At 34.5% G+C, this 25,904-nt stretch overlaps 1 pseudogene; it reads right to left on the bottom strand.

Moving 5' to 3' along the window:
- Positions 1 to 715: 715 nt before the first annotated feature.
- Positions 716 to 1,219, bottom strand: LOC149143859 (G-type lectin S-receptor-like serine/threonine-protein kinase SD2-5 pseudogene; annotated as a pseudogene).
- Positions 1,220 to 25,904: the final 24,685 nt, after the last annotated feature.

Genomic DNA, 25,904 nt, shown 5'->3' with positions numbered 1-25,904 from the left:
GAAAACGACTCATATGAATATAACATTTTTTTATAATAAAAATATAAAGTACATAATAAATATATACCTATATCAAATTTCAAAATAGTAATATATATACCAAAACTAATATAAAGTGAATATCACAGTCTCCATGAGTAAACCTAGGGAGACTCTGCTTTCAGCTTGAAAAGCTCCGGTAACTCCATTCCCAAATTGAGCAACTTCTTTGGCTACATTCACAGGGCACACCCGTATCCATTTACTTAGAAATGGACTGAGTAATGGATTGAGTGGTTTCGCTGGTGGGCCTCAAATAAACAACGGATGGGGCAAAAGGAAGCGTGCAGTCTAATGGAGGATCCTTTCTCTCCAAGTCCCCCTCTAATATTCGCACAACTGCTCCCATTGAAGGTCTCAGCGCCGAATTGCTTTGAATACACCACAACGTCATCTTTATCAACCTACATGCCTCGTCAAAACCCTCCGGCCTTTACAATTCCAATCCACTCTCGATTAATTCTTCCATTTTATCTTCCCTCGTTTTGTTAAAAGCAATGGAAGGAAAATACCAGTTGTCCGAATCCCCATTTTTATGGACGTTTCTGCGCCCGCTGATGATCTCAAGAAGTACCATCCCGTAGCTGAAGACATCGCTGTTGGATGTGATTCCTACTCCCCATATATCCAATCGTGCCCTTCACCACTGTCACCAAGTGGCTTTCTATATCTCTATTTAGACATCTTGCCATGCCGAAATCAGACACAGTCGCCTTGAAATCCTCATCCAGAAAATATTCTGAGGCTTAACGTCTAGATGTAGAATACAAAGCCTCGACTCCTCGTGCAAATACGCAAGTCCCCGGGTGGTATCCAGAGCAATTGAATATCTAGTTTTCCAATCTAAACACTTGCCTAGGTCGAACAACCATTTATCAAGAGACGTGTTGGGCATGAATTCATAGACCAGAATACGATGAGCACCTTCTACACAAATTCCATGCAATCTCACAAGATTCGAATGATTGATGGACAATATTGTAGCGATTTCTGCACAAAACTCTGCTTGTCCCTGCCTCGACTCGTTAAGCAGACATTTTACAGCCACCAGTGTACCATCCATCAAAGTTCCTTTATAAACTGCCCCAAATGCTCCCTTTCCAATTTCTTTGCTGAACCCGCCTGTGGCTATCTCAATGCTCTCGTAAGCGAATATTGCAGGAAAGCCAGTCAGATTCATCAGATATTCTCTGTTGAATACGTTGGCACCTTCAATAGATTCCAATTGTTTGAAATAGTGGAACCGCCCATAGACGAGAGAGGGAACAACCCACCAATCCTTGCAATCAAAGGAGGTCGTGTATCTAAATTTAATGCCACCACAATAGGGACGATACCAACAAGCACTCTCACCATAAATCCACAAGTTGAAGAAACTCACCAACTACATGCATGGTTCCGTGAAACAGGTTATAGCTCTTCTTCTCCATCTTTGAGTAGAAACTATGGTGTTGCTTTGAAACGTGCCCTACCACGAAAGACGTTTCATGAAATTGCTCGCATGCAACGCTCCGATAAAGCTATCTGGGTTTCAGTTCGAGCAACAATTACTGCTCTTCATATGGACAACTTCTACTTTCTAGCATGTCCATTAGATTTCAATCGAAAACAATGCAGGAAGGAATTCTGGTTACACATATATTATCATAGAAATCTCAAGTTGTTTAAGTGTTCATGTATGAGTTTACCATGCCCTGTTCTTAATAAATTGAATCGGATATTCACGCTTTCTGTGTCATGAGGCATAAAAAGAACCCATAAACTCGACCTGAGTAAATGCAAGATATATGAAACTGCATTTAGGCTTTTCAGTTGTATTAAATACTATGGAAACATATTAATTAATTTAACGGTTTCCACTGTGTGATGGTATATGAACGACAAGGTAATTCCATCATAGAATATAAGACATAGGATCTTCCAAACAAATTTAAAAAGCTCGGTAATACAATTTATGAACCAATTGATAACTTGTGTTTTTTACAATTACCTTAACCAGTGGTCTGTCAATGGTCACAATTACAAAATATTCAAGTCAGTATCATTCCCTTTGTTAAGATCACTTTCTTTCTCAGATAGTACTCCCTTTGTGAGGATACAGTCTCCATCTTTATTCTAAACCATTACTAATTTTCTGTAAGTAAGATAGGTATCAAATTCAGTTGCAAATCAAAAACTTTCTGGGTACATTACATGATGCTCACAATTTTAGGAGTATGGGAGTAAAATATATACAGAGCTGATGGATGAAAGATATATTTTGGAATGATAGGGCTTGGAATAAGTGAGAAGGAATCCTTCCAAGGGCTTCATCCCGATGATGGGAAGACGGTTTATAAACATGCATTGCCCTTTTCTTGACATAACATCTGTAAAGGATGTGACAGGAAACTTCTCCCTCATTCCCCTATGTCAACATAGTTGCAAGCAGCAAGATATTCAACAGACAGTTACACTTCATGTTCCGCCTTTGCTGCTTAACAATAGAATAACTCTTAGTGAGACCATTTCATTAATTTATCTTAAGACCATGGGGATATTTGAATAATAAATTAGGGAATTCGCAAATATTGTTTAACAAGTTTCGGAATCCAATTTAATACAAAATTTAAATAGCAAACTCGAAATAGTTTTGTAATTGGAAGCCAGACTTTTCGGAAGATGTAGCAGAAATTCATTACAATTGCTGATAGTAACTTAATACCAATATTTGCATTTAAGAAAATAACGAGAATATATTTTGCGGACTAAAAAGCAGGAAGGAAATCTGGTTACACATATATTATCATGGAAATCTCAAGTTGTTTAAGTGTTCATGTATGAGTTTACCATACCCTGTTCTTAATAAATTGAATCGGATATTCACACTTTCTGTGTCATGAGTCATAAAAAGAACCCATAAACTCGACCTGAGTAAATGCGAGATATATGAAACTGCATTTACCACAAGGTTCTCTTGCGCAAGACTAATGGAAGAAACAAAAATATGGAGCAACTTTCATAGACAACTGCAGAGTCCAAACCTAAACAATTATGCAAACAATATAATCTATAATTACTATTATCACTTACTTTATCAAGCTTCTCGAAGGTGTCTGCACGGCGTGGAATCCACCCTTTGATAGCTTCTCCAGCAACAGCTGAAAGCTAGGCGGGCCATCCCGCAGCAACTTGCTCTCCATGTACGTGCTTGGGAGGATTGCTCAATTTGGGATTGGGCTTCTCCCTCTGCCTCTCCCGTGCCGGCTCTGCCACATCTGCGGCAAGATCAGCATTGCGTTTACTCCTCACCTTGGCTACCTCTTTCCCCTCTCCAACTCCGTTGGAGACTTGAACATTCTCGAGCTTCTGGACAGAAGCATTTGACCTTCTTCCAGATGTAATCTGAACAGGCCTTTCCTTAGGGCTTGCAGGATCTTCCGCGGGGGCTGGAGCTGGCTGCTTGGAAAAATATACACCCCATCCCTCATTCACCGCAGCTCAAAAGACCTGTTCACAGCTATCCATAGCTCAATTCGAACAACATAGTATAGAATACGGAATCCAATCCACTATTTCAAACCCTAATTGACAAAACCTCGAAGTCTAGAGCCCGATTCCCTGTTATTTACATGAAGGCAGCTCACATGAATTTTTCACTGGTATCCCCGACTCAATTTGCAGAAATTCATAAAGAAACGGAATCTGATCCACTGCTTCAAACCCTAATACACCAAGCCTCAAATTCTAGAGCTTGATGCACTGTTCTTTACACAACGACAGCTCATGAGACCTGTTCACCGCTATCCACAGCTCAATACGCAGAACATCATAAATAATAGGCAATCCAATCCACTGCTGTGAACCCTAATCCACAATACCTCAAACTCTATAGCCCGAGTCAATGCTCATTTTCGAAAACACAAAAACATTATTGCAGAGGGCGTGGAAGAGAACATGAAGAGCACAAAATGGACGGATATGGAGGAAGAGCAGGAAACAGACGGATATGGTGGAAGAAAGCAGGATGTTCTCCGAAATTGCTGAGAATAAACAGAAATTGCACGACACATATGAACAATTTCCCGTTGAATGCCCCCTGAATGTGGACGCCAGGTGTCAACGTTAGAAACAAAAGGACGACGAAAGTCTCACTCAAAGGAAGGCCTATCGGCCTAAAGATTCAGTTGCAAATCAAAAACTTTCTGGGTAGATTACATGATGCTCACAATTTTAGGAGTATGGAAGTAAAATATATACAGAGCTCATGGATGAAAGATAGATTTTGGAATGATAGGGCTTGGAATAAGTGAGAAGGAATCCTTCCAAGGGCTTCATCGCGATGATGGGAAGACGGTTTATAAACATACATTTCCCTTTTCTTAACATAACATCTGTAAAGGATGTGATAGGAAACTTCTCCCTCATTCCCCTATGTCAACATAGTTGCAAGCAGTGAGATATTCAACAGACAATTACACTTCATGTTCCGCCTTTGCTGCTTAACAATAGAATAACTCTTAGTGAGACCATTTCATTAATTTATCTTAAGACCATGGGGATATTTGAATAATAAATCAGGGAATTTGAAGATATTGTTTAACAAGTTTTGGAATCCAATTTAATACAAAATTTAAATAGCAAACTCGAACTAGTTTTGTAATTGGAAGCCAAAATTTTTGGAAAATGTAGCAGAAATTCATTACAACTGCTGATAGTAACTTAATAGCAATATTTGCATTTAAGAAAATAACGAGAGACCTATCATTTTGATTTGATCAGTACCTTTCAGGTTCTAACATCTTTTACGAACACACAATCTTCTATAAAGTTTCTTTGTGTTAAACTTGCTCTTTTTTGCACAATAACAGTTAGAATTTATATTCTAAAAAACTGTGGCTAAACCATGTAGCGTAGGTTTACAAGAAATATATAGTTTTAGGCAGACATACCCTAGAGTGCATAGATAAGTACAAATTATTCAAAAAACATTGTGGAGGCCTATCCATTTCATTCTACTCTGAATTCTGCATGTGTGCTGCTTAACAAACTGACATAATAACAATACTATTAGACAAAACATGCTATGAGCACACATTTTCAGAGAAAATTTTGATTGTGCACACCTAAGGATAGGTAGGAGGCGAGGTCATTCAAAGCCCTTCCTTGCAGTCCATGAAATTACATGGGTTGGCAAGGCTAAAATTATATCGAAACTGCCCACATTCTTTCCACTTGCACATCATACTCCATTTGGCTCTTTGTAACTTTGTACGAAAAGAAAATGGGAATTGAATTACTCCTCTTTTTGCAGATCGTTGCATTTAGATGGGTTGGTGAGGCTGCAAATATATAGAAACTGCCCATGATAGTCTGCAATTTGGCCATAGTTGTGTGACTGATGGAATCTGATTGTTGTTATGGTCTGGATGCTGTTTTCAGGGTCCTGTTTCTGACAAGAGGGAGGACCCAGATAGCTCTTCTAGTGGCTCTTATTACAAACATGAGCTTGGCCCCAGATAGCTCTTCTAGATGCCTGGACTGAAGGAATGTGTGAACTTTCAGATTCAATAGCTCTACCCTTTCATGCATCAGACTCACAAATTTATTGAAAGCTATACATAGTGTTTGAATAGCGTGTTTGTTATATGCAATGGCTACTATTCAACATATGTTTAATGAAAGTGATTCCCTATAATGTGCAAAATTGCACAAGCACAGTGAGTACAACCGAATATAGCATAAAAAAAAAAATTGTGCATTGTTCAGAAAATAGTTAAAATATCATGAATTATGCACAAGATTCACAAAAGAAGCACACTGCTTCCAAGTGATGGGTCTCACACTGCCTGCCCTAAGTGTGGGAACTTTATGTCGATGCCTCCAAGGCCTACTAATATGAACCACTTATAAAATATTATTACAAAGCCATAAGGAGTCCAGTCAGCCTTTAAAAGAGGTCTGCAAAGGGTAAATTAAGTGAGCGAAATACATGGCAAATGCCTTGATTGAAACACATCTCTTAATGGGTTTTACGTTGTGTAAGAAACGTGTGGATTTTTCCTACAAGGATCGCATGTCATGTGCGAACAGAATATTGCAGAAAGGATCAGTATTAGGAATGGCTGGAAAATGTTCCTATTTCATAGATGTTTTGAAGGTACTGTAAGACTATAAGGATCTTTGAGTCGCTTGAGGTACTTCCAAATTTGCACAATATGTACCTTGTCACCGAATCTTATTAACAGGCATTTTGTTAATGTGGTCTACCTTGGGTGGTTAATATGAGAGGTTGTTCTCCTCCCCATCTAGGTTGTGCCCTTATTATTGTTTCACCATCAAAAGTTAGCCTTGTTAGATTAGATTCCGCATTCACATCACATCTTCTTTGACTAGAATTTTGTGTTGTGGTGAAATTGATGAATTGCAGGTACTACTATCACAGGAAAAAGAATCCTCCTATTAATATTATGGAGACAACCTTGACAATGAATGCCATTCCTCTGTTGCTGAATGGTTGCACTGAGATTCAACCACTACTTCAGATAATCGATGTTGGTTCTGTTACCTCATTAAAAACAACATCCTCGCACTTCCACATTACTCTATCTGATGGAACACATCAACATAAGACTTTGCTACCATCCGCATATAGCCCACAGGTTGTATCTGGAGACATCCAAATTGGCTCGATAATTCTGCTTAAAAAAGCAGCTTGCACAGTGCTCCAAAACTCCTCGTAAGGCCCACCATTTGAAGTTACCCTCTTTTAATTTTTCCCTTCTAAACGCTTCTTGCATTACAAGAAGGAAAATGGAATCTTCATTAATTCATTTCTCATTTGTTTACATAAGGTCCATTCGAGTGGTTGAGCTTGAAGTTGTGATGTACTCAGCAGCATTAACGAAGGACTCATCGACGCTACTACATGCATAGGCGGGTACATCCCATCACTACATTTACATCTCATACTAATTTCTTTTAGAATTAGAATTTAGAGTTTAATCTTTATTTCCTTTACAATTAGAATTTATAGTTTATGAGAATTATAATTCAGAATGAGAATTTACAATTTAATTTTTATTTTAGAATTAGAATTTAGAATTTAAACTTTATTTCCTTTACAAGTACAATTTATAGTTTATGAGAATTATAATTTACAATGAGAATTTGCAATTTACAATTTAATCTTTATTTCCTTTATAATGAAAATTTATAACTTATAATTTAATCTTTATTTCCTTTACAATCAGAGTTTATAATTTATAATTTAACCTTTATTTCCTTTAGCATTAGAATTTATAAATAAAGATTAATGTAACTTAGAAATAAAATATTTCAATATCTATATTCAGTAAAAGATTTTAGCATGAAACATATATAGATAGAAAGATTGAGAAAATTCTTATTCTATTAATAGCTATTTTCTAATTCAATGTATGAGGAATATTTGTAATTCTTTCAATGTTTAATATTGATTTGATATGTAGTATTTATAAAATATTTATAATAAAAATAATTAAATGATTTATAAATAAAATATTTCAATGTCAACTATATTTATATTACAGCATAGATTCATCTTAACTCTTGATCTACCAAGTTGAGTAAGATCAAATCTCTTTTCACTCTAAAAGATGTTTGCATGTCAAGAGATTCGATTCCTCTAGATAGATTTCGACAAGTTTATCATAGAAATAAAATATTAGATGGATTTAAAGAGATTCTTCTTCTTATTCATCATCATCCATGAAAATTAATATATATATATATATATATATATATATATATATATATTCATTCTAAAATTTAAAATTTAGATTCTTATGTGTGAATCTGCGTTTTTCTTATTTACTAAGAAATTTAATTATTTCATTAACTAACCAGCTCACCACAAAACGCGAAAACAAGCTCACCACAAAAACCACGCCCTTCGCAATCTTGAAACTTTGAAAATATTTATTTTGCAATCTTGACACTTTGAAAATATTCATGAAGTGGTTATGGTTCGAAGTCTCATGATTTGATACTTTGAAAACATTTATTAAGTGGTTATCCATCATTTGAGACGTGTAACTATGTGTTGTGTTGAACACATTTAACTGTGACAAGAAGACTTGGTGAGAGAAGTCGATAATTTTCTGTGACTCAAAAGAACTTTGCGATATTTCGCAGTCGCCTTATTTATTTGCTGTTAAACCATCACCGTCGTAAAAAATCACCATCACCGTCCCTGACATTTATTAAATTAATTTTTTTTATTGATTTTAATATTTTAATATTAAATCAATTTTTTTATTAATTTTAAAAAAAATAATATAAAATCTTTATGATTTCTACTTTTGATTTATCTAAGTTTACAAATCTAATATTATTTTATATCTAGTGTATTCTTAATTCTCTCACACATTTATTTTATTGTTAATAAAAAAATTGTTAATACAATATTAAATTTATTATCACATATGTTAACCCTTTCATTGTAATTATATTTACTAATTTTCCATATCTCCATTACTTTAATATTCTTTTGCATGTTGATAAAAAAGTCTAAAAAAAAATTGAATTACTTTGTTATTTCTTTCAACAAATAGTTTTTAATTACCTTGTTATTTAATTTAACAAATAGTTTTTAATTTTAAGATTTATGATAATATATTGTTAATTTAATATTTTAGTGAGATGTACATTATATCATGTTTTTTAAAACAATGGGAAAACCTATCATAACTTAGTTGTAAAATCTACTATGAAGACGTCTATCTCTATTCAAGAAAATGCAGGCTGACACATTGTCACTACTCAAGAAAACACCCCACTTTATCACTACTCATGAAAACACCTCACAAGTTAGTAAAGAGACAGACTTTCACTCCTGCCATATATCTCCAAGTCTTAAATCTTTCCTTATATCTAAAAAAAATAACTCTTAACCAAATAAAATAAATATACATATTATAAATAAGATTTATAATTATTTGTTTTTAGATTTGTTAGATTCATTTTCATTTTGACTTTAACCATATTCATAATTGCATCTCAAGGGTAATTATGAACTCACAACTAGCTTCCAGAATACCTTAAAATCAAAATCTAATTACCAAGGTTCTAGGCATAAGAGTAGATTTTTTTATTAGATATAAAAGATAAAGAGATTATCTTAATATATCAGATAAATACTGTAATTATGGTAAAGTTTCGTATGCAGAAATGAATTGTGGTAGAATAAGTTGAATAACTAACAAAGTAAGTCAATAAAAATTAAGGGAAAGGTAACTTTGTCGTTGTTGATAGATTATCAAAAGAGGGGCTTACAATGCTTCGAAAGCAAATTAGGTTGGGATCCTTTCCATGTAGCTAATGGACATACCATTTTTTCTTTCCATGATTTCAGAAACTGTTTATTGTTTTTTGCAAAAGTGAAGTCTTAATTTTGATTTTTGGAAATCTTCTATAAATTTTCAGTGTGTGATAATCATGTATTGTGAGCTACTATTTTCATCTAGAAAACTAGTAGATTCTCAACATAGTGAATAGTCTACTACTCACAATGTTATAGGTTTATTCCTCTGAAAACATTTGTGTAAATCCTGGTAAAAATTTAAGTCAATAATAAGTTTTGAATATTTAATATTTATTTAAATTTATAATTTATTAAGTCAATTATAAGTTTTGAATATTTAATATTTATTTAAATTTATAATTTATTTTATAATATAATGATTTCTAAATTTCTTCCAATCAAAATAACATATGAAATAACATTATTTTTTTAATTAAATTTACTTGATTTTATTTCATTATATACATAATTATTTAATAATACTTTTATTTTATTATATACATAATTATTTAATAATAAATGCATTAATAAATTTAAATATTAAAATAAATTTATGATTTAAGTTGTGAGACCTGTATAGGCCTTCCCTATCTCCATTATTTGAGCTGTGAGACCTATATAATCCATCCTTTCCCTTCCCTGTCAAAGAAATCCCTTCCCTTCCCTGTCAAAGAAATGTCGGGGACGGTGATGGTTTAACAGTAAATAAATAAGGCGACTGCGAAATATCGCAAAGTTCTTTTGAGTCACAGAAAATTATTGAGTTCTCTCACCAAGTCTTCTTGTCACAGTTAAATGTGTTCAACACAACACATAGTTACATGTCTCAAATGATGGATAACCACTTAATAAATGTTTTCAAAGTATCAAATCATGAGACTTCGAACCATAACCACTTCATGAATATTTTCAAAGTTTCAAGATTGCAAAGCATAACTACTTAATAAATATTTTCAAAGTTTCAAGATTGCGAAGGATAACCACTAAATAAATATTTTCAAATCACGAGACTGCGGAGACTAACCACTTAATGAATATTTTCAAAGTTTCAAGATTGCGAAGCATAACTACTTAATAAATATTTTCAAAGTTTTAAGATTGCGAAGGATAACCACTAAATAAATATTTTCAAATCATGAGACTGCGAAGACTAACCACTGAACAAATATTTTCAAAGATTGTGAAGGATAACCACTAAATAAATATTTTCAAATTAGGAGACTGTGAAAAATAACAATTGAACAAATATCTAATAAATATTTTCAAAGTTTCAAGATTGCGAAGATAACCCCTAAATAAATATTTTCAAATCACGAGACTGCAAACTATAACCATTAAGTAAACATTTTCAAATCACGAGACTGCAAAGTATAACCATTAAGTAAACATTTTCAAATCACGAGACTGCAAAGAATAACCACAGGTGTTTTTAATGTTATTTTTTGGATTTTTTTATGTGTTGGAATTTGGTAGAAAAATTTAAAATAAATTTTTATTTTATGTTATTTAAATTAGTTTTTTGATTGTATATATATATATTCAGCATTCTGGAAAACTTTGTTTTTAGTGTTATTTTTTGGATTTTTTTATGTGTTGGAATTTGGTGGAAAAATTTAAAATAAAATTTTAATTTATGTTATTTAAATTAGTTTTTTGACTGTATATATAGATTCAGCATTCTGGAAAACTTTTAAGGCACAAGATTAACCATAAGTTTGTAATTTTAATAAATTCCTACTAAATTTTAGAAAAATTAAACCAAAAAACCTACTATAAAAATTTCCAAAAAATAATACTAAATACAACTCTTTTAATAAATCTTTTCAAAATTTCCAAAAATAACCACTACATAAATATTTTCAAATCACGAAACTGCAAAAAATAACCACTGAACAAATATTTAATAAATATTTTCAAAGTTTCAAGGTTGCGAAGATAACCACTAACTAAATATTTTCAAATCACGAGACTGCGAAGAATAGCCACGGAACAAATATTTAATAAATATTTTCAAAGTTTCAGGATTGCGAAGATAACCACTAAATAAATATTTTCAAATCATGAGGCTGCGAAGAAAGTATTAAATAACGAGGACTGCGAAGGATAACCACGGGATAAGTATTTTCAAAGTATCAAGTATCAATATTTTCAAACTTTCAAGATTGCGAAGGATAACCACGTGATAAGTATTTTCAAAATATCAAGTATCAAATCATTATTAGTGTGAAGGATAACGATTAGGGTAAGAATTTCAAATTTGAATTATTAATTATGGTTTTTTCAAAAAACTATTACTAGCAATTGTCCCAAAAGGTACAAAGAGAGGCCGATAGGATTATTAAATTGGAATTGTTGAATTTTTCTAGAAGAGTTAGTTGGTTTGTAGAAAACCTTGTTTTCTTGGACTCGATCATTGTGCAATTACTTTTCTTTAGATGTTTTGTTTATATCTATATTACAAGGAACACATTGAATGTCTTATTTCATTTTAGAGTAAGTTAATTACCCAAAATCAAGAGGTTAAATTAATTGCCCAAAATCAAGAAACCTCTACAGATAGCCAAACATATACGAAGCTTGCTAGTGACCAAGGCAATAACCACCATGACTATCCCCTACCAATATATTTCATTGAAAACCATAATTGTATATTGCATTTAGAAAGTCAAAACATAATATTAGAAAACATGTTGATATATTGCTATTAAAAAGTTAATTCCATTAGAAACCATGATATTATTATTATATTTTATAAAGAATAATATACATATATAGAATGATACTACATCTTGAAGGAGTGCAATTCACCAAACCCCACCATCTTGAGGGAGTGCAATTCCCATGCCCATCATGTTTCTCTTCACACCTTCATACACTACCTTCAACAGGGCGTGAAATTTTGCACAACTCAGCCCCCACGCCCACCCGGCACCTTGCTTCTCTTGTGCAAAAATAAAATAACTCAAGGTCAATTAAGGTCTTGAAAATTCTGAGTAAGCTACCTTTATTCAGGCGAGTAAGGCCCTCTCTTTGACTGAGCAGAGCTCACAACCAGGACCTTACCTGAGCTCAGGTAAGATGTGAAGGTCTGGAACCTTCCTTGACCAGAAGGAAGGAATCACAAAATTGAAGGGAAAAAACCTGCTGACGATATGTTGCGAGAATCCATGCAAATTATGAGAATAGTTTGATGTTCATTGAAATTTATTTACATCACAAAGGGTATTAGGCAAACTTTGAATATATAGTTTAATTATTATATATATAAAAGACCTGAACATAATTTCAGGAAATAGCATACAAAATCCATCCCCAGACAATAAACTACAGAAACTTTAAATAGCATAGTACCACGAAATTAACTTATTGCTTGCACCTGCATATGAGCTTCTACGCACACGCAAAAACACCTATTTGGATTCCTCTACATTCGCCTTAATGTGATCGGCTGCTGTGGGCAAATCCTCGTCCAGAAATATATCCCAATGCCCATCCCATCTGATGAAAAACTCAGTATCCGTGAAACACTGCACCCTGTGCACATCAGGCGCAGGAGTATAGAGATAATCCCCGGGGCCCAAATCGAAGCACTGATTCTTAGTGAGATTCCACACTCTCTTCGACCCAGACACAACAAGAAGATCATGCCCAAAGGTATGGTGATGGGCCGGCTCGATACTTCCGGCCTTGAATTTGACAATGGCAGCAGTAGGGCTTTCTCGGAGACAATATTGCAGAGGTTTAATATGCAGGATAGTAAACCGGTGAAGGTTCCTATTTATGTAGGTGTAAAGTTATCTGCTGAATAGTGTCCCAAGACACAAGAAGAGGAAGAGGACATGTCCCGTGTTCCATATGCAAGTGTAGTCTATAGCTTGATGTATGTGATGGTCTATACTAGACTAGACATTGCACATGCAGTGTGAGTATTGAGTAGGTTTATGTCAAAACCAAGGAAGGAGCATTGGACAGCAGTGAAGCGGGTTTTCAGGTATTTGCGTGGCACTAGTGATTATGGCTTGTGCTACCAAGGAAGACCAGGATTGGACAGAGTTTTGGAAATTTGTGGCTTTGTTGATGCAGAGTGGGCTAGAGATCTGGATCAGAGAAGATCTACAAGTGGATATGTGTTTAACCTATTTGGTGGTGAAGTCAGTTGGATGAGTAAGAGACAATCTATAGTGCCACTTTCAACTATAGAGGCAGAATACATGGCAGCCACTCATGCAAGCAAGGAAGCAGTTTGGTTGCAGAGATTGTGTTCAAGTATGGGGTTAGTAAAGTGAGCTATAAGGAATAGACTGTGATAGCCAAAGTGAAATTTTCTTGGCAAAGAACCCTACTTATCATTCAAAGACAAAGCACTTTGATGTTCAGTATCACTTTGTGAGGGATATGGTAGAAGACAAAAAGGTGTTGCTGGTAAAGGTGGACAATTTGAAGAATACTGCAGATGCATTGACTAAGTCTATGAGCACTGAGAAGTTCTCTTGGTGTAGAGAAACAATGAGCGTTGTAGGGTTGGATCAATGACTAAGCTCTCCTGTGGCCCCTGTGAAAAGAAAACAAGTGGGAGAATGTTGGGTAGTGTTATATTCTTTCCATGACTAGCCCACACAAGGGGGGGGTTATAGAGGGGGCGGTAGCCCCCCTGTACGTTGCACTGTCAGGCGGTAGGCCCCCTGTACATTGCACGGGGTCCAAGGTAGTGCCCAGGGAAATTTGTTTGGACCCTATATTAGGTGGGCAGACCTAACTATGGTTTTGTGCATGGATTTCGCACATGGTTTTTGGTGCGATGGTTTTCGGTCCATGGTATTTTATAGATCCGGTTAAGGGAACTACGATTATGTTCTAATCTAGGGTTAATGGATTGGGGTTTATGGATGCTTCGACATGTATATATATGTATTGTAACATTGAAAGGAACATAATGAAAAATCAATCTAGTAGTCCCAGTTTTGGGATCCAGGAGAAAATCTGTGTATATTTGTTTTATGTGTTATGCTTTTGCCATTGCTTATTTTTTGTTTTTAGAATTTGTATGCAGGTAATTTCTGTACGGGGTTAAAACCTACATATATGATATACCTTTTTGAAGAATTAATGAAAATATTTTGACTGACCAAAAAAAATTATTTAATGAATATTATTAATTAGATGAGATTATCAATACATAAAATATTTTTTCATAATATTTAATACTCAATTTATATTATATTTTTTATTTTTATTTATTGAGTTGAGAGGTGCTCTCCGGCCAGTATGGTAGAGATGTTGTAATGTCCTGTCTTGTCCTATTTAACATTTTGACTTAGTCAAATTGCATAAAAATTAAAATTAAAATTAAAGCAAATAAAATTATAAATTAAAATAAGATTAAAATAAAATAGTGAATTTACCATTGATAATTTTTGGACTCTATGTTTTGAATATAATATTTTAAAATGTAATATTTTTATTTTAAAAAATAATATAATATATTTTTATTTTTTCAATAAAATTATTCATTTTTTTTTACTCGGTGAAAGTAAAATAAAAATAAAAAAACCGAGTTGTCTTTAGTGAGACTTTTTGGAATCTTTTCTGGTCTAATTTCTCTAAAATCCGGTAGGAATTTATTAAAATCACAAGCTTGATGGGTAATCCCTGCACAATCGAAGTTCCCTAGGGATTTTTTCAGGGTGCTGAATCCATATATACAGTCTTAAAACCAATTTAAATAACACAAATCAAGATTTGACCTCAATTGTTTCCGTCGGATTCCGGCATCGGAAAGTCCAAAAAGTCGCACTAAAGAAAACTCCTAAAAAACTTGTGAAAAACTTTCTTGTGCACCATGTTCTATATCTCCCATAGCTGAAGAGAAACTTGCTGTCCTTGGTTCACATCCGCCAGCAAGGTCACTCCATTCATATGATTGATGGCAAGCTTGAGGTGAGAAAAGCATTTGACCACTCACTTGTCACGAGGGCAATAGAAGAAGAAAGGCTTCTCAAGCTGCAAGGAACCTCTGCTCGTGCATAACATTTCTCATACAATTCTCATCATGAAGAAGGTACTCTTCCATCAAGTTTATTATGGCATGCTAGATTTGGACATTTGAACTATGATAGCCTCCACTTGTTGAAGAAAAATGGTGTTGCTAGTTCACCTACAATTCTTAGGAAACTTAAGCAATGTGATGCTTGCATTCTAGGAAAGCATATCAAACAGTCTTTTCATGATTCACATTCAAGAGCACATAGAAAAATTGAACTCATTGATTCAGATTTACGTGGTCTAACGCCTGTTCCTTCTGCAAATGGAAATAAATATATGATGAAATTTATTGATGACTGCACCAGAATGTGTTGGGTGTATTTATTGAAGAACAAATCTGATGCTTTTCAAACATTCAATAACTTTCATAAATGGATTGAAAATGATGCACAATCTCATATTGGGTCTATTCGCACTGATAATGGAAAAGAGTACACATCAAATGAATTTGAAAATTATCTTCGCCAACATGGGATCAAACATCAAAAAACTGTGCCTTATAATCCCCAACAAAATGGTGTAGCTGAAAGAATGAATAGGACAATCTTAAATATGGTACGATCCATGCTCTTCTTCAAAAATGTAAAGATAATGTTTTGGGCTGATGCTGTTCTATGTGCTACATATATAAAGAATAGATGTACATCTAATGCTATTAGAAACAAGACTCCATATGAAATGTGGTATGGACATGTTCCTTCGGTAAAGCATCTCAGGGTCTTTGGTTCCACCTATTATGCCTTGATACCAAAGGTACATAGAAACGAACTTGGTGCTAGAAGTCGTAAGTGTATCTTCCTGGGGTATTCAAACACCTCCAAAGCATATCATCTCTATGAAAAAGTAAATAAAAAGTTTGTTATATCTAGAGATGTAATTTTTCTTGAATCATCCAAAACTGACAATGTTGTTGAGCGGCAACTTGATCGCTTGGATATATTCGCAAATGCAAAATCATTTCAAGAATTTGATAATCAAATTCCACATCTTGAGGGGGGTATTCTTATACTAGATCAACATGTGGAATCTTCTTCTGAAGAACACTCTCCCCCACATGAAACTCCAACAACAGATGATTCTTTAAGTGATGTGATTGATAGAATTAGGAGACTCAACCTTGATTCTGTCCCAACTCAATCAACAGAGCAGTCTAGACCATCTGAGAAAGGTCCCCCCAAAGTGGCTGACAAAGACACTTGAAAGTGTTCATCCTGATGAAGTTGGAAAGACAAGAACTAGAAATTCAAATCGGAAAAACGAAGGTGATGTAGATGACTGTAATTCACCTGTTGATATGGATGTTTCTTATGATTGTGAATTGAACTTGTCTACAGATTTTGAACCAACTTCCTTCAAAGAAGCTGCTTCTCATGATGAATGGAAAGAAGCAATGCAAAAGGAGTATGATGCCCTCATAAAGAATGACACTTGGAAGCTGGTTGATCCTCCATTAAGAACCAAACCAATTGGCTGCAAGTGGGTCTACAAGAACAAGTATAAAGCTGATGGCTCACTTGACAAGCACAAAGCTAGGTTCGTGGAAAAAGGTTTTTCACAGAAGGAAGGGGTCGATTATGAGGAGACTTTTGCCCCCATAGCAAAATGGGCTACCATCTGGACACTCTTTGCCCTAGTAGCTCAGAATAGTTGGAAAGTCCATCAAATGGATGTAAAAACTGCCTTCTTGAATGGAGATCTAAAAGAGAATGTTTTTATGTCCCAGCCTGAAGGATTTGCTGTGAAAGGACATGAACATAAAGTATGCAAACTTGTGAAGTCCTTGTATAGCCTCAAACAAGCACCATGAGCCTGGTATGAAAAAACTAACTGAGCATCTTCTAAAACTCAATTTCAAACATTATGATCTTGATGATGCAACTTTATTTGTCAAGAAAGTTGGCAAAATAGTTGTATATCTTGTGGTATATGTAGATGATCTTTTGATGATAGGGAACAATGAAAGATACATTGCATCCATAAAGAAGGAATTGGGGAAAAGTTTTGAAATGACTGATTTGGGCTATGTTCACTACCATCTTGGTATTGAAGTAACCCTACATCCGAAGTCCATATTTCTTTCTCAAAAGAAATACATTGGAGATCTGTTGAACAGGTTTGGCATGACAGAATGTAATCCTCTTACTACTCTAATGGAACAAAACTTAAAGCTCACATATATTGAAGGAAAAGAATTTGAGGATGCAACAAAGTATAGACAACTTGTAGGAAGTCTCAACTACCTAACTACTACCAGACCAGACATTTCATTTGCTGTTGGAATCCTCTCCAGGTTTATGCAAAAGCCTTGTGAGGGACATTGGTCTACTGCAAAAAGAGTTCTAAGGTACTTGAAGGGAACTCAAGACTTTGAAATCAAGTATACACAGGTGGACGACTTCAACTTGATTGGATACTCTGATTCAGATTTTGATGGAGACAAAGAAATTGGGGTATCTACTTCAAGATATGCTATGAGTCTTGGATCAGGAGCTGTCTCCTGGAGATCACGCAAACAATCAGTTCTAGCAAATTCCACAACCGAAGCAGAATACATGGCAGCAGCTGAAGCAACAAAAGAAATTGTGTGGCTCAGAAAAATTCTTGAAGATTTGTAGGTAAAACAAGTACAATCAACTCCACTCATGATTGACAATACCTCTGCAATAAAGTTGGCCAAGAACCCAAAGTTCCATGATCAAACGAAGCACATCAATACTAAATATCATCTGATTCGACATCATCTTGAGGCCAAAACAATCCATCTCCATCATTGTTCCACTAATGAGCAAATTGCAGACATCTTCACCAAAGCGCTTGGAAGAGAAAAGCTTGAACGATTCAGAATGATGCTTGGACTCACCAACATCCCTTCAGATTAAGGGGGGGAATGTTGACACTTAACCATCAAGATTGGGTGAATATAATGTAAATAAATAAATAAGTAATATGAACGGTCATCGGGAGATGAAGTGAACAGTCTCTCCCTCATGTATATAATGAAGACCTACCTGAAGGAATAAGATATACGAATCAATTTTGGTTGAGGAGTTACTACCTGGTCTGACATTTTTCATTGGTTTATTGGAGCAATTTTCCCTACAAAGTTTAAAGTCCATTTTTCATATGGCTCTATGAGTACCTAAGGTTGTAGAGACATCTTATTGAATCGATCTTTCCATTTTATGACAATGATCTCATCTTTTGACCTATTCCTTGGCATCCTTGAATAGTATGTGATACCTCGAGATAGAAATCTTTTTATACTATGGAAGTTGCTGCTATTTGTTTCTAATTGATTTTACTTTTGAAACATACTTTGCATGCTAAAAAAGGAAATTGAATTTTGGAAGTTTCTCTTTTGTAACAAGAGCTATAAAAAGGGGAATTCTATCTATCAGAGACTAGTTTTCAACCAAAATTCTTCTACAATGACGCCAATGACCTAGTTTTCATGACTATAATTTATTATTTGATATTTTTTTATAAGAAAATTAAATTGAATTAGGACGGGGAGAATAATTGTCCCCATTCACTAATTCCTTATCTGAATGTTAAAGCATATTTTTATAAATTTCTTCTCTTGTTAAGGGCTTATGATATAACTTCAATTTACATAAACGTCGAACGATATCAATTGTTCAAAAGTTTTAAACAAGCAAAGAAACACAACAGATACATCTAGTTCTTTGATCCTTTCTGTGTTCGAAAAAACAGGACAACTTTTGTAAAAGTCCCAACGCGCTCACCAAAAGACAAGAAATGTGCAAATGATTAAATTAGTTACTGAGGTGTGTTGTAATGCCTTAAAAAAGTGCTTATAGACTTTAACTATATTTATTAAGGACCCCAAGAAAACATAATTTTTAAAATATGCTTATCTTTGAGATTTGAATTGATTTATCTACTTATTTCTACAAACCCAAATGCATTTCATTGAAAGACAATATGCAGGACATACATACAATTGGTTAATGATGTATGTACAGCATTAATGATGCTTATTCTAACAGGTCCCTGATAGTAGTCCTTTGCCCCAACTGGAATTTGCAGAGCAAAAGGTTTTGCCCCTAGGTTTGTTATTATCATGTTCTTGTTCTCTAAAAGTTTGCTCCAAGTAGATCCATTTGGTTGACAGAGATAAATCTAAGAACACCATACCTATCTGCTTGCCCCCATACTGTCTCTAACTGTGACTCAGCACCAGCACCACTGTCAAATAGACAGATAGAATCGTCAAGAACTCTAAGAGGACGCTCCAATTCCAATCCAGAATATCAATAATGTTTATATGCTAATCATTCAATGCACATGCAGTTGCAGTAGAAGTAATAGTCATGCTTCTTTCTTGCTTATGTTCCATTTACTTCATTGTAGTAGTGCCCTGGTGAACCTCCCCATTTTTATAGATATTGTTTGTATAGTAAAGAATCCTATATGCAAAAGTGGTTTCCCTGCATCTATGTTGGCCATAATTCGCATATTTCTGTAGTCTGATAGTAGCAAAGAGGTGCAGGTAATTGATTTGAGGAGCCTAAAGAATGAGGTGAAATTTCTGAATCAGCATCAAGCAACATTTTCTTCAAATTTCTACACCATTTTCCTTCTCTATAGTCAGTTTTAATAGGAGTTTCAGAGCATGGAGTTTTTTCCCAATTGTTACTGCCCACTTCCAAGCAATGTTGACAACATTAGAATGGGCAAAAAATCAGCAAACATAAAAAATTACTAATATATATATATATATATATATATATTAATTATTTATTTAAACATATAAAGCAACAATAACATCACATAAACACATTGGCACATAAATATGGAGAAAGCACTGCTATATATATGTTGTGGATGCCAAATAAAAAATGATCCATCATTGTCAATATTGAATCCTCAAGTCTGATAGTAATAACAAAAAAATCAATGTTGGTAATAAATAAAATACGTCAATTTTCACTTTAATTTTATATTTGAGAAAATAATTGAAAATTAAAAATCTAGATACATGTAATTTCTTAACTAGTGTTGATAAATATCATGTAAACATAATAGTATTGATATTATATAATGTCATATTCATTCTACATTCAATTGTCATGTAATATTGAAAACGAAAATATGTTAACAATAAAAATATTGTTTTTGGCTGCTGGCATTGTAGCCATCCCTAAATGAAGTTTTCCTTCAATTATTCTTTTCTTTATAGTTTAGTTTTTTCACTACATTTACATCTCATACTAATTTCTTTTAGAATTAGAATTTAGAGTTTAATCTTTATTTCCTTTACAATTAGAATTTATAGTTTATGAGAATTATAATTTAGAATGAGAATTTACAATTTAATTTTTATTTTAGAATTAGAATTTAAACTTTAAACTTTATTTCCCTTACAAGTACAATTTATAGTTTATGAGAATTATAATTTACAATGAGAATTTGCAATTTACAATTTAATCTTTATTTCCTTTATAATGAAAATTTATAGCTTATAATTTAATCTTTATTTCCTTTACAATCAGAGTTTATAATTTATAATTTAACCTTTATTTCCTTCAGCATTAGAATTTATAAATAAAGATTAATGTAACTTAGAAATAAAATATTTCAATATCTATATTCAGTAAAAGATTTTAGCATGAAACATATATAAATAGAAAGATTGAGAAAATTCTTATTTTATTAATAGCTATTTTCTAATTCAATGTATGAGCTAAGTCACAGGACACGTCCCCCAGGGTCCTGTGTCCCGTATCTTACGTATTGGACACGAAAACGGCCCTAATACGTGTCGAATACAATTTTCAACGTGTCATGAAAACTTGAATACGTATTCTACGTTTTCCATCGTGTCCTAAATTTCGAATACGCGTATTTGGTTGGTAGAATACGTTGCCCTAACGTATTTCGACAGGTTGAATACGTACTGCGAAAAAAACATAATTTAAAGCCTACGCGTTGGTCTATTCCGGGTTATTTTGGTCCTGCTGTCATCTGGAGCTGTCGTGTGGAGCTGCAAGAAGGGTGTTTGTCTTTTAAGTTAGCATTATATTTGAAGTCTGGAGCTATTTGAAGTCTGGAGCAAAGTGTGCCAGTGTGCAGCGTTCAAGACCGGCCCGTAAACCACTAAGCCGGAACCCCTAAACCAGAACCCATGTTTTATTTGTGCATTTCTTTTTTTTGTCAAATGAACAGTGTGAACCTTGTCGGGGTATCAGTTTGAACTGTGGTATGAGGTGACTGGTTTCTGTTATGTATAGGAACTTGGAAGCTGAATGCATATATGGGATAGAGTCGTTGTTAAATTAGAATCTGTCATACCTAACTTCAGTCTTAACACTACTGTTCTCACCGCCAGTCTAAGACTTCACAACATGTCTTTACAGAAGTTATCCAACTTTTAAATTCGCTTGATCACTCAGAAAGCATGTCAACTGGCAGTAAAAACATTTGTTCTTGATTCGCAATCAACATGTGCTACGCAAGCTAGCTTGCCAGCATTCATTGCTAAAAGCTTCCTTTGCCCCTGCTTTGCACTGCAGCTTTAGTAATGGCCCCCTTCTCTATTGAAGCCTCCAAAGCATATTAGACATGTGGACCACAGAAAAACTCAAGAACATGTGCATATTTTCCTCTGGAACCATGGCAACAGACGATTTGGATTGTACCACCAAGTCATAAGGACATATTTACAAGTCTCAAGTTTGTTAGATAGTGAGGGCTCATGCAACACATACCAATAATTTATAATATATAAATTTATAAGTGAAAAGCTTCCACGACACTCCACTCCTGGGATTTGTTGGGAAGGAGCATGAATGGCACTCCCATTATTGCTTCTCACTTCACTTCACACACTGGTGACAACCTAATACTATGTTATTTTTCAACACTGCAATAGATGACCAAACAACAAACACCATCAAAGGTTTTATAACTCAGTTATCTCATTCATTTCAATATCACAAAATACAAAACCTTCTATATCAGATTATCTAATCTTATTTAATTTTGACCTTATCTAATGTAATCCTAACTAATCTTGATTAACTATTGACAGTTGTGCTTGTGCTTCTACCTAGTTTCACATATAGAATTGAATGTTAATTAATTGCAATTCAAGCAAGCTGTATGCACGTCTGATTTCATCAAGATTGCAGTCACTAGATTTCCCTGACTAAATCTCTAAATTTGAAACTCCAGCAGATTAGCCTCTCTTCTAAAATGGAAATCCGAAAGTGATATGTTACATCAGTTGAAAACTCACAAGTTAATAGGCACTCCCTGAAGGCTGAAATCTTTATGTAGCACACTTTTTTGCCAATCATTGGAGATTCAAAATTTGTATCACATCAGTTTTTTTATTAACTGGCTAAATATGTCAATTTGAAATTCACTGTGCCCATACTTCAAAACTCACATTTCGTTGCGGCTGCTTTATATCTGACAGGGTATTATATTCCTTAAAGGCTATAACATATCAGCTGTTGAACGTTGATCCCATTAAGTCAGTGAGAATTTATGCATTGCTAACCATTAAGACATGTTGATCTAACATTGATTCCCTACCAATAGCTACTACTGCTAGCTTGTCTGCTTGTGGGATTCCATTCTTCAAAGCTTGCTCCATTCCTTTAAGATGTAACTTCAGTTATTCCTTCAATACAGAACTATGAGAAACTCAACTGTTGACAAAGCTGAGTATGATTACAAAGGCTGACTCCCGTGGCAAACAAGTTGATAGCTAAAACTTTCAGCTTTCCACAGAATATGAAAAACCACCTTTTTTTAAAGTGAAGTATGAACTTTGAGAAGTAATTATATTTTAATTTGATTAGATAAGCTGCAACCTGCAATTTAATATTTGTAACATATATATATATATATATATATATATATATATATATATATATATATATATATATATATATATATATATATATATATATATATATATATATATATATATATTTAAATATATATAAAACGTGTCCTCCGTGTCTCGTGTCCTCGTGTCATGTGACTTAGTGTATGAGGAATATTTGTAATTCTTTCAATGTTTAATATTGATTTGATATGTAGTATTTATAAAATATTTATAATAAAAATAATTAAATGATTTATAAACAAAATATTTCAACGTCAACTATATTTATATTACAACATAGATCCATCTTAACTCTTGATCTACCAAGTTGTGTAAGATCAAATCTCTTTTCACTCTAAAAGATGTTTGCATCTCAAGAGATTTGATTCCTCTAGATGGATTTAGACGGATTTATCATAGAAATAAAATATTCGATGGATTTAGAGGGATTCATCATCATCATCATCATCATCATCGATGTATATATATATATATATATATATATATATATATATATATATTCATTCATTCTAAAATTTACATTCTTATGTGTGAATCTCCGTTTTTCTTATTTACTAAGAAATTTAATTATTTCATTAACTAATATACTTATAAAGATTAAATAGTTAATAAATTCTTTAAATATCAAAATATATACTCTATATATTATATTATATAAGATTAAAAAAAAACATATAAATAAACTAAATTATAATTTTATTTTAAATTTGTAAATAAATTTTTTAATACAATAAAGTAAACCAATATTATAACTTACTGATACCGTACGAAAACGACTCATATGAATATAACATTTTTTTTATAATAAAAGTATAAAGTACATAATAAATATATACCTATATCAAATTTCAAAATAGTAATATATATACCAAAACTAATATAAAGTGAATATCATAGTCTCCATGAGTAAACCCTAGGGAGACTCTACTTTTAGCTTGAAAAACTCTGGTAACTCCATTCCCAAATTGAGCAACCTCTTTCGCTACATTAACAGGGCACACCCGTATCCATTTACTCAGAAATGGATTGAGTAATGGATTGAGTGGTTTTGCTAGCGGGCCTCAAATAAACAATGGATGGGGCAAAAGGAAGCGTGTAGTCTAATGGAGGATCCTTTCTCTCCAAGTCCCCCTCTAATATTCGCACAACTGCTCCCATTGAAGGTCTCAACGCTGAATTGCTTTGAATACACCATGACGCCATCTTTATCAACCTACATGCCTCGTCAAAACCCTCAGGCCTTTGCAATTCCAATCCACTCTCGATTAATTCTTCCTTTTTATCTTCCCTCGTTTTGTTAAAAGCAATGGAAGGAAAATACAGTTGCCCGAATCCCCATTTTTATGGACGTTTCTGCACCCGCTGATGATCTCAAGAAGTACTGTAAGGAATTGCGGCTCATGAGCGACTGGGCGCGTGCTCCTTCCTCCACGAGATGTGACTAAGGCATGAACGAAGAACCGCGAGCGACCAAAGGCAAGGCACATGTGCGGATGAATTGGCGTTCGTGGATTTATATAGCGAGTTGGAGGACTTGCCGAACGAGCCGACCATGGAGCGTGACAAACAAAGGGCGAGCCGACCATGTGTTAGCATCGTTTGTGTTTGAGGATGCATTGGTTGGAGGTTGTGGAAGGGTCGGCCGAGGGCATGACCGCCACGCGAAGGAGGAGTATAAACAAGCGGAGGTGTGTGGCATTTTGGCCATCGATCATCGCTCATCTTCTATCGCTGAAACAAGAGGTGCAAGCAAGTAAAGGCCGCAGCAAAGGCGCAAGGGATGCGCCCGCTTGCCGGGTAGTGTACACGGGCTGCAAGAAGGTTGTAAGGGCGGTTGAAGGTGCGGGTGGAGGGAATTCTAAGGCGCGCGCCCGCTGGACGTGGAACAGGTTTTGGATTGCGGTTGGTGTGGGTTGTGCACAGGTGCGCCCGCCTATTTGGGCAAAGGAAAACTTGTGTTCGATTGTGTATTGTATTTTGGTTTGGGGTTGAGGTGAGACCACCATGCGCTCTTGCACGGGTGGGCGCCCAACTCAGGTGAAACGCCGGTAGAGCCTAGCTCCCAGTCATTGTACAAAATCTTCATATATATATAATAAAAGCATTCTCTTGCATATGATGTGTTCATGGTTGTTCTATCATGTTGTTATTAATGGTTTCCGCACATTAATATAATTATTCATGTTTATGATGAATGTTAAGGCGTAGTTCGCAAAGTAAGTTAACAATGAAAGATGTTGGTTACTTAGGCAGTGCCGCACTCGGCCAATTTAAGGAAAAAAGAATTGGGGGCGTGACAGTTGGTATCAGAGTAGGTTCACAGGTGGTGAAGCCGTTGCTTGATGATGAACGCAGAGAACAGACATGTATGCAGGGAAAAGTTATGGAGAAATCATGGATGAACAGTCTGGGTTTTGTGGACTTGATGGTTCATGGCAAGACCATTCAAGCTTTGGTGGACACGGGGGCCACTCATAACTTCATGACGACATGGTTGGTGAAAGCGGTTAGACTGATGATCTTCCCATCGAATGTGGAAGTCAAGGCAGTGAAATCTAGAGCTAAAGTGGCGGGTTTGGCACACGAAGTGCCTGTGCAGATAAAAGACTAGAAGGGTCA

This window comes from Pinus tabuliformis, chromosome X (assembly GCF_031772625.1).
Source record: "Pinus tabuliformis cultivar Carrire ecotype Pingquan chromosome X, CPIR1, whole genome shotgun sequence".
Taxonomy (NCBI): Eukaryota; Viridiplantae; Streptophyta; class Pinopsida; order Pinales; family Pinaceae; genus Pinus; species Pinus tabuliformis.
This window is presented reverse-complemented; position numbering and strand designations above follow the sequence as displayed.